This window comes from Miscanthus floridulus, chromosome 2 (assembly GCF_019320115.1).
Source record: "Miscanthus floridulus cultivar M001 chromosome 2, ASM1932011v1, whole genome shotgun sequence".
Classification (NCBI taxonomy): domain Eukaryota; kingdom Viridiplantae; phylum Streptophyta; class Magnoliopsida; order Poales; family Poaceae; genus Miscanthus; species Miscanthus floridulus.
Genome location: NC_089581.1, coordinates 29,380,326 through 29,390,772, shown reverse-complemented (window position 1 = coordinate 29,390,772; position 10,447 = coordinate 29,380,326). Strand labels below are relative to the sequence as shown.

At 42.0% G+C, this 10,447-nt stretch overlaps 1 pseudogene; it reads right to left on the bottom strand.

Moving 5' to 3' along the window:
- Nucleotides 1-1,326: 1,326 nt before the first annotated feature.
- Nucleotides 1,327-4,261, bottom strand: LOC136538318 (small ribosomal subunit protein uS4m-like; annotated as a pseudogene).
- Between the last annotated feature and the right edge of the window lie 6,186 nt (nucleotides 4,262-10,447).

The window sequence follows — 10,447 nt, the reverse complement described above, 5'->3', positions numbered from 1 at the left end:
GTTTTTTGTCAAGCCAATCCTCCCTTCGTCTCCTCAACCATATGTAGGCTTTCGATCGCCTTGACTTACCTTCGATTCTTCTGGACCGCCGGACAGGTCAACCTTTGAGCAGGACTGAAGAGTTGGACTGGAAAGCATACTTTATGTGATTCCGGAGGCGCCTCACCACAAATGCCTTTCCGTGACCCAAGCTACTTTACAAGCCTATTTGTAAAAAACCTGGAAACTACTTCTCGTGATGAGCTATCTTATTGGCGGCTATTAGTGACGTATACCGTGCAAAAAGCCTTTCCCGTTCATATGCCTACTTGACGACTTATTCCTGTCCCAGCGAGGAACTACGGCATGTTTCGAGCTAAAAGCTCTACCACAACAATGAAGAGGGGCCATTGATACCCACATCCCCTGAGGAACTCAAGCAAGATCAAAGTATTTCTCACACTGTCTTGTCCATCCTACTGGATTATCACCCTCAAAAAAAGTAGGAAAATCCATTTTGGGCCTGGATATAGTTAAGCTGAAAGACCTATCAGATTCAGTGGTTCACTTCTCCTTCTCCAGTTCCTTACTTATGAATTGGGTTCCAGAGTGATGTGGTGCAGGGATTTCAAAGGATGGGGCTGCCTCAGTAAACACAAACCCATGGGAGTACGTTAGAAAGATGTCTTCAAAAACGATGTTCAAAAGCCGTATCCATGACAATGATGTCTGCCTTATGAGGCTGTCTAATGGGGCGCATCTCCCCCGGCTTATGTGGTTTAGGAATGCATGATCGATACATCGAAGAGAACTAAAAGGAAGAATTCTTTAATGACCTCTTAATCTCCTCCACTTGGGACTTGTCAAGAACTTCAAAAGTAGAAAACTTTTCCCAAAGCCAAAGGTAGTAAATAACACATAATAACATCAAAAAAGAATCTAAAAATTATCTTATCCTCCTTTTAAAAAAGAATAAGTCTTTCAGACCTTTTTTTTACATTTTAAACTCATGTTCATGGTCTGTTTTATTCCCAATTGTTGCCCGTGTGAAAAGAAAGAAGAGAAATTGGGCCATGTTTCCCGAGAGAGACTGCCTTCTCTCAGGCCAGCAGTCTTATACTTATAGTCGACTGCTCTATGACGATCTGACCTCTTTCCTGGGCTCTGCTCGCTCGTCTACGCTCCGACCAATTCAGTAAAAATAGAAAAAACGATGTTTCCTTGAAAAAGTCTAAGAAATAGTAGTAGTAGTAAAAAAGTGCACTTTTTCCATATATTTCGATTTATAGGGATCCCTATCTTTATCTCTATCCACAGAGATACCTATCTATTCTATATAGAGAGAGATTTTTCTAAAAATTGATCTAGACTATCCTCTATCCGGATAGATATGTCCCTATGAGCGACTAGGCCGATCTTTTTTTATATGTTTTGGCCACGTCCGTTTCCGCTCCGAAGAGGAAGGTTTGGATCTTTCAATCTTATGTCGTGAGGGATGTGACCTATGTTAGGTCCATAAGATACCACAGCTTTTAGTGTTCTATGATTCACCTCCGAATAATGAGTAGGTAGTTCGATCCTTTTGATTCTTATCTTCCTAGTAAACGGGGATCCGGAGCAATAGGTCGAATTTCTATATAATTTTTTTGTGTAAACAAAAGGGCTTATTGCTCTTTTTCGGTTTTCGTTTTCCTCGATAACTTTGAGGATCTCCTCTACCCCTTCCTCTTCCTCCTTCCTTCTTATCAATTCCTCTTCCTCCTTCCTTCTTTTCCATAAGAAGAAGTATTTGAAATGAAACAAATTCCTCTTCATTCTGTTGTGCTCAGCGAAGGAACTGCCTAAGCATACTTTTGCGGATCCAAACTTCTTTGTTCTTTCTAAGTCTTCTTCTTGCATATAAGAACGCAACTCTTGCAAAAACCCGGATTTGAGTAGTAAGCAGGCATCCCCTCTGAGTTGTGAGTAAGCGGAACCATTCTGTTTTTGTTCTTCTCCTAGATTCTGACCGGTAGGAATTTGCCTATGATTTTTCCAACTGATATGTCGATATAGAAAGATCTCCTTATTTCTTCACCGCGGGTTCTCGCGTCATTTTCTTTAAAAGATATTAGATCACCATGGGAAACTTTAAAATGAGTAATGGTTACCAGTCCATTATTCAAACAAACCCTTCGATGACTTATCGGCTGCCTTGCTTGAGGAAGAGTGTCACTAAAACGGAGACGAACCGGAATCACGTCCGATCTTGTTTCTTGATTGAGTAAAAAAGGGATATATGAAGTTCGTTCTCTTCCTCTGTGCATCTCCCTTATGGGTAAATCCCCATAATAAAGGGACAACTTTCGTGTAGTTTGTGATTTGATGTTACTGTTTAGATTTTCTCTCTGAGAAAGATTTCTTTTAATGGATCTCCTCTTGTTCCTCAATCTTCGGAGAATGCGGCGTTGGATTAGAGAAAGTTCTCTGTTCCGAACATTTCCTGGAAGTAGACGGCACGTTTTAAATCTTAATGCAGGCATATTTCGTTGAATCAGTCTTTTTCGCCACATCGCGTATAAAGGGAATCGAACCCAACTCTTCCACGAACCCCCCACGAATGGTCCTCCCTTAACTCAATGAACTTTGATAATTCCTTTGCCTAGTTTTTTTCTTTTCAGTTCTCATAAGTCCTTGATATACTAGCCTCAATACTTGACCGACTGCGTCACAGTGCTCAGGTAAAGTGGCAGTGGTTGAAAGCGAGCGGAAACGTCAGTGTTTTCTGTGCGTTACGATAGTAGTGGTGAAAGAAAATCCAATTCAAATATCTCAACGTAAAAGGAAAATCGTTTCACTTTGAAAAGAAAGACTCCAGCTAGCTATATGAGATCGAACTTCTTCCATCACTCTATCTACGATATTCATTGCACCATGATTGAAGGCCTACGCATCTTCTTTCAGGTATTTCTTATTGGTTGACATAAATTATAGACACCGTGGGGACGTCATCTAGACAAAAAGGGAAACTATTTATGATAGATTACCATCAATCCCATCTTATGGTGTTACACCCATGGACTAAAGATACTAGTCTTCCTACATTGCATCTATTGGGTTGAGAGAGGATCTCCTTTCTCCTAAAAATCCTCCTTGTCCATGATACTTACTTGCAATCAATTCATAGTCTTCCCAAGTAGCTTCTAGGTTGGACCAATGAATGAGCACTTGTGGTACCGCTGCATTTCGCCTTTCACCATGCGACGAGATATGATAGCAATTGGCTTAATCCGAGGTTTCCCTTCCGGGCCCACCAACGTTGAGGAGACACTGCTTGCTCTCTTCCTAACCTCGCTTTGAGTTGCTTCAATGAAATTGGAAAGGAGGATGGAAGCAATGAGCGACCCTGACTTTATTAGGTTTATGAAAACTCGCTATTCACTCAGTCAGTTTTTGGTAAATAATAGGATGATGTGGGAGAGATGGCCGAGTGAGAGGAAGAAGTCGGATGGAGAGATGCTCCCATCTCCCTTTACGTTTCCTATATACTTAATGTGATTCAGGAGTAGTCCCCTTTTGACCCAGGGCAACTAACCCAAGCAATAAAGTCATTGACAAGGCCTCAGAGCTAGGGCGAGTATGCGAAGGCTTTCCTTTCTCAGGGAATGTATAATAGATAATAGAAAAATCTCCATTGCTTTCCTTCTCTGTCTGGCTGTTTAGTAGGAGTCGCTAACGAGTGAATGTTTCTCCGGCCCATTGCCGACTCGGATTTCAGTATCGTATTATTGTTCTTTGTCTAAGTTCTATTTCTTTTTTGCTTTCAATGTGTCCCTCAGTTAGTGCAGTTGCTGGCCTTTCGCTTCTCACCTTGAGTTGACTGAGACTGAGAGTCAGGGGATGTGGCTAGCTAGTCTTTTACTAAGGTTGATTTCAGTTTCTCTGGTTCTTGATTGAGTCTTTGTCTTGCAGTTGCAGGAGTGATGTCAAACCTCTTGCTTGAGTTGTCTGTATTGGAAGTCGTGTAAGCGGCTTCTTCCGAATTTGCCTCCGGGTCTAGTACGTATGAAAAGATGTCAGCGTCGTGGCGATTGCCTTTCCTGGTGGTGAAGGATTCTATTCCCGAGCGGCTAAGGTCCAATCCCATTATTCTAAATTATTATAATACGAGTATCTCACAGATGAAGAAGTGAGCAAGCCTTTCTCCAATGGATTCTAACAGCGCAGACTAGGCATCTTTATCAGATTTCCATTTCTATATATAATATAATATATTAGTAAAGCCCCTTGTTTCAAGGCTAGGGCTTCCCCAGGAACATTGTTTTATTGCTATTTGAATTTATCAGCATAGGCCGTAGAATCAAATATTGACGGTGAGTGACCACTAGATCTGTCGATCGAGACCTTGGTCTTCCTGCAGTGCTATAGGCTTTTGACTCTCTCTCTCTATGGGCTTCTGGCTAACGCCCTAGATCTTCCACTAAATCCTCCAACGGTGAGACTGAGTGTATTACTTTCTCTTAAGACTACAGAGGTACGTAAAGTAGAGGTCCCTCAATTCAACTATCTCTGAATACTTTTCTGGGTGACCAAGACATAGACTAAGATTCCTTTGTATCCGTGCGCTTACCTCGCTTGTTAGGGATCGATGCTTCGCCTCATCCGTGCTCATTGGAAACCTTGACTCTTCAATAGATTCATCTTAACTTAAGATAAGAAAAGTGGTACTTTCTGTTTGCCTTCCCGTCTTTTCTCAGCGGATCAGCCACATACTCCGAAGTAACGTTAGTGACGGGAACGTAGCTATCTTTTGGTCAGGTTTTCTTAGGGTTGGTTCCTCTACTAGAATAGGTTCCGAACGCCTCACTTCCATTCACCAGGAAAGCTTTCGGTGCTTATCTTCAATCATAAGATGGTCACCCGCCCTAAGCAACATCGGTTCACCATAGATATCTCGAGAACTTCTCTTCTTGACTAGGATAGCGCTCTTCCTTCCTTTGGTGATGAAGTTGTGCCGTCTTTTTCACTCTCTCACTATCTTAACTTGGCTTGAGGGTAAAGTTAGTGTTACGGAAAACAAAGGTGGGGACGGGGCTAAGAAAAGAGAGTGCTTCTATCGAAGAGGCCCATGCTTCTTGTGTTGAAGTAAGTACACCGGTGACGTATTATAAGATCAATAGTCTTCCTCTTTCTTTCTTAAGAAGAAAGTTAGTCCTTCAAAGTCTAAAAGCTTGACAAATAAATATATTTAGTAAGATATAAAATAGTGTTGATCGAGATTTTGAGCTCTCATCCTTCCAGGGAGTTCTTAGTCTAGTCTAGATTGTTTTTCTCGACAGTAAATCGAGTGTCGCCCCTCGATCTGACTTTAGGTGAGCTCGCATAATCGTAAGTATCTTAGTGCAACAATTGGTTTTTCGAGAATTCGCCTCGTTTGTGAATCTTTCTTTCTCCCATTTTCTGTTGGTCAACAACCAACCACAACTCACTATAGTGAAACACTACTTGTACCCACCTTCAACAATTCATATTCTTCGGCTGTGGGTTCAGGGTATGCTCAAGAAATCAATCCGCGAACTCGGAGTTCAAACTGTAAGCCTGAGAGATGGCCTGGCTTGAATGGCGGGGGAAGAAAAGGAAGGAGGTACGAATAGAAGAAGGCCTAGAATAGCCAAGCCAAAGGGGTCCTCTTAAGTGGTCCAATCAGTCTAATGGGTAATGTCCGGTATCGGGAGTCTTTTATTAAGACATAGATTAGGAACAGAGTGGGGAAGTGAGCTCTACTCTAAAGGCTGCTCTGCCACCTAGGGATATCTTTTCCTTTTAGTCCGATTCGAGAGCTGGATTTTCTCGAAGACCGGCTTACTAAGCTTTTTCAGCAGGACAACAAAGGCCTTAGGTTTGAATGTTTGATTCGACTTCTAATGAGCTTTCTAGCAGAACTATCTATCAAGGCGGGAGAACGTAGTATCTGCCATTTCTGTTGCGATCTGCCCTGTCAAGATATAGAACGAGGGTCAGTTAAGTCTCGCCTTTTCCTCAACTATGAACCATGTGATGTTCCATTCTTCAGCTATCAAACCCATTCCCAACTAGCTTGCTTCCGGAAGCCTACCTACATCAGTTTGCTAGAAAGAACTAACAAAAGAGTTTCTTTGGTAAATAGGAGCCGTTTTTTCTTGCTCTCGGCACATCTGCGCTAGGGATTCTTCTCTACCTTCTTGCGTTGAGATGCCATCAACTCTTTCCTAGGTGTCAAAGTTACCTACCGAAGGAGGCAGAGTGATGAGAAGTGTGGACTGGGCCAGCCTTGTTGGAACTCTATTTTTCCTTTCTCTGGAGCTTCCACATAAGATAAGACTCAAGAGCTATAAGCTAACCTTGGGGTTCCTTATAAGCATAAGCACTTGTCTTCTTTCTAACATCACCAGGTGTCAAGCCACCCGGTTCTCTTCCTCTATCCTTCTGTACGAGTTATCCGGTGCTTAGGCTTGGATTCCTCCCACCTGAGCATTCTACTTCCCCCTATTGGCTTACAACTCTCGCCCTCTAGTTACATACTATCTTCTTACTGTGGATCACCATCTTGACAGCAACCTTTCCTACCTTCATGCGGGAGCCTTGATTTAGTACTCGGGCAATGCCTATTGCTCTGTTGCCTAGAAGTCTCATACATATGTATAGGATCTCATCCATATTATCTTATAGGAAGAGTAGTAACTACCTGCATTCGTATATTCAAAAAGAATAAAGAAATTCCCCGTGCCGGTTGCCGTTTCTGGTTCAAGGAAAGGGGAAGTGTTCAGTTGATAAAAGGGGGGGTTTCACTCATCGGTGTAATTCCCTTGCATTGGTGTGTGAGAATTGGTGCCTAAGGCTAGCTTGATGCATTATGGAAGATCGGGTTGGGGCGTACCCCCGGTGGAGCATGTAGGTAGTGAACGAGGATTTCCTTCCGTTAAGCTATGACTACTGAGCAAGCTGATCAAGAGTTCTTTACGGCGCAGATGTGTGTTAGGTTTCCTAAAGGTTCTCATTGATAGTGGGGCATCTCTAGGAGGGAGGCTTATTTCTATTCTCAACAAATGGATATCCATTCTATCTAGCCGAGGGAAACAGCCTTCCTGAAGGTAGCAAGTTTCTTTCCTTCCGGCCAAGGAGAAAGAGCAAAGTTTCCACCTCATCCGACTCAGAGCTCTCAGTGACTTCCCCCATAGCAACGGGAGATTATCACCCCATAACCCTAAAGGAAAAGGAAAGAGTAGTCGTTTTCAAAATAGTAAGTAAGATGCCGGGATAAGAACTGTGTGATTTCAGCCTTAGAAAATATCTGTCAAATGGGTCAAATGTAGAATTAGATGTGTAAGCAAAGCTCTGATTCAGAAAGGAAAGGTATGTGGGTAGACATTGAGTTAGAGATTGAATGAAGGGGCACACTAGAGAAAACCAAGGACAAGTAGCTAGTTGACTAACGCTTTCGAGCACGTACGCTGGCGCTCTTTGATAGAGCATTATCTACAACCCTGAAGCGAACTATTCAAAATCAATCTAGCAGTCTCTTCCAGCAATGAATTGTAGCAGGGCTTGGTCTCGAAAGGTATAGATACCACCAGAAGCTTGGAAAGAAGAAGGAATGTCGACCTACCGCTCCGTGGGCTTTGAACCTTGCTTTTCTGTCAAATTCACAGACGCTATAGCTGTGTAAAAACAGTACTCGATTTCTCACTAGAAAAAACAACTGTCTTTATTGTTGTGTGCATATTAGTCACTGATTATAGCTTTGAATAGGACAAACTACTTTAGTAACTCTTGACTATTGCTTGAAACAAGCGTTGAAGCAATGGAAAGAAGCGAACGGTTAAGCGATAGGGTTAGAATGCAGCAAGTGTCCAAAAATCAGATATGCCCGGTGAAAATTATAAACAAGGCTGAGGAAGGCATTTCGTACTGCCACAATGCTCTTGATAGAAGGAAGCATGAATACCGAAGGCCTACCTAGTTGAAATAGGAACAGCTATAGCAACAGCACTCTTCCTCCTTCAAAGGCAAGCACAAAGTCCAACAGAACTCTGCTTCTATTTCAACGTTTCTGCTCAATGCGTCGTAAACACTGCTGAACTGAAACCAAGAGTTTCTGCTGAATGATTTATACCTATAGTTGCTTGTCTCTCTGGCTCAAGTGCTTACTTATCAATAGACTGATTCAAACGTTCTGTTTGCAGGATTCAAAACAGTTGCTTCCTCCACCTTATAAACTTGCCTACGAATGCATGTTGGAAACGAGGATATGAGCGCTGAATTCTTCTTTTCCGAGGCTGATTCTTCTTACCTGACTCCCCTGTTTGTTACAACTGATGCCCCGCCTATAAGCAGGTAGCTTGTGAGCTATCGATCAATTGTGAATCATAGAATTGGATCTTATTCACATAAGTCTTTCATTTCGTACATGTTTTCAAGAAAGAAATTAGGACAACCAATTAAGCATTGGATGAGTCAAAGGCTTCTTCGGGCATTTCCAGATCAACTAGGACAAGACTCAATAAAGTCACCAATGTTGCTGCTTGCTTGACTTTGCTTTTTTGAATCTACTTCTTTGCTTGTCTCGCCAATGAAGATACTGCATCATCTCTATACTAGCTAGATAACCAACACTTTGCTTCCCATTTCTTTTGCCTTTGGTAGAATTAGATCGATCTCCCAATGCTTATATATGTGGTGCCCCATAGTGATGAATGGAGCAAAAGCTAGGCAGAATTAGGAAGCATCAGCCCGAAATGACCCCAAGACCTATTTGCTGGAATCATAGCCAGCCAATAGAATTACTCTATGAATATAGCAGCGGTGACGCCATGGATCAAGGAAGAAGGTTTTGTCTTATCCCAGCAGCAATGAGAGCCTATTTCTTCTCCTGATGTGAATACACAAACCCCTATAGCGTCCGACACCACTCACATACCCTAGAAATTCTTGTTGTGGGGCAAGTGAAAGTACTTTGATATGCCCCAGAGGTCTTCAAACCTTGGTATTTCGAATCAGATTGATAGCTTTTTGAATGGCTGCAGGTTCAGGGAGTCAAGTCTTTAGTTTACAGGTTCTACATTAGGTTTACGAAACGGATACCTATCTACACAGCAAGCTTCTTCAAACAGGTCATTGGACATCACCCTCACTTCTTCTAGCAGGAAAGCGCGTTAAGAGGTAAATCGTACCTCAAGTCAAAGGGCCTCGTTATAGTTGGAGGCAACACACGCTGAACTCAACTTGCCTATTTTGTGTAACTGGTTGAAACTACTAATTTTCAGTTCATCTTACGATGGTATACGGTGACGGGCCAACCTTCTATACTAGTGTGCAGGAGGACAAAGCAGAAATTAGGAAGCCTCGGAGGAGAGGAGAAGAGGCCACGGACTCTCACGAACGCCGTCGCCGTGTGTTTGGCATGGCATGCATGCGCGCGCGCGATTGGCGGCTTGAGAATGTCTTACGAGATCTTGCCCCCGTTTAGTTTACCCTATAATCCGTACTATTTAGTTTGTTTTTCAATCAAAACAATATTTTTCTCTCACAATAATTCAGCCAGAACAGTATTTTTCAGCCAATTCAGTCAAGTGAGCCCTTGTTTCTTTTTTTATTTAAATGCACCGTTTATTAATTTTTAGTGTTGTGTCATCCAGGTCTATTAACTTTTAAACTATATTTTTGGATTAATTAACTTTTGGTGGTGTGTCATCCAGGTCTATCAACTTTCAAATTGTATTTTTAGATCCATTACTTTTTGATGGTGTATCATCTAGGTCCATCAACTTTCAAATTACATTTTTGGATCCCTAAACATTTTAACTGGTTCGCCGTAGGCCCATACCATTCGTTTAGCGAATAGATCTGACGTAGCACGCTAAATAAGCAGCTAGCGTGGAGTAGGTGATGAGTCCATAGCTCCTCAAGATTCACATAGACTTGTCTAGCAATAATTCAAATATAGTAGCTGGTAATTCGTTAATATATTTTGGTCATAAATTTGGGACTATTATTTGTAAGGATAAATATATTGTGGACATGGAGAAATTTACAAGTGCTGGACTGTCGTCAAAGATATTTTATAGATGTGCCTTATTATTGCGTGGAAAAGAAGAGAAAATGAAGCCAACAAAATACATTAGTACTAATTCTTAAGAGGTGGAGATAATCAAAGGAATTTTTCCAACGTGATTGGCATCCTTACTGTAGTATTTTATTATTTCCATGTATTAGTTTTCTATCCAGTTGTGATACACGATCTTTTATCTAGCATCTAGCTTTTAGTGCCTGCGTGCACCTGTGTACGTAAAGCAAATTGGTGGTTGCGTTTGGACGTGCCATGCATGTTAGCTAGATCAGGGACTCAGAGTTAATCGGTCCTAGTTGGGCTGGTGGAGCCCGAGTTTTGTTTGGGTCAGGTGGCCTGTGTGCCTATACCTGTGGCCTTCGGCCTTGTATCAGGTAGATTAGA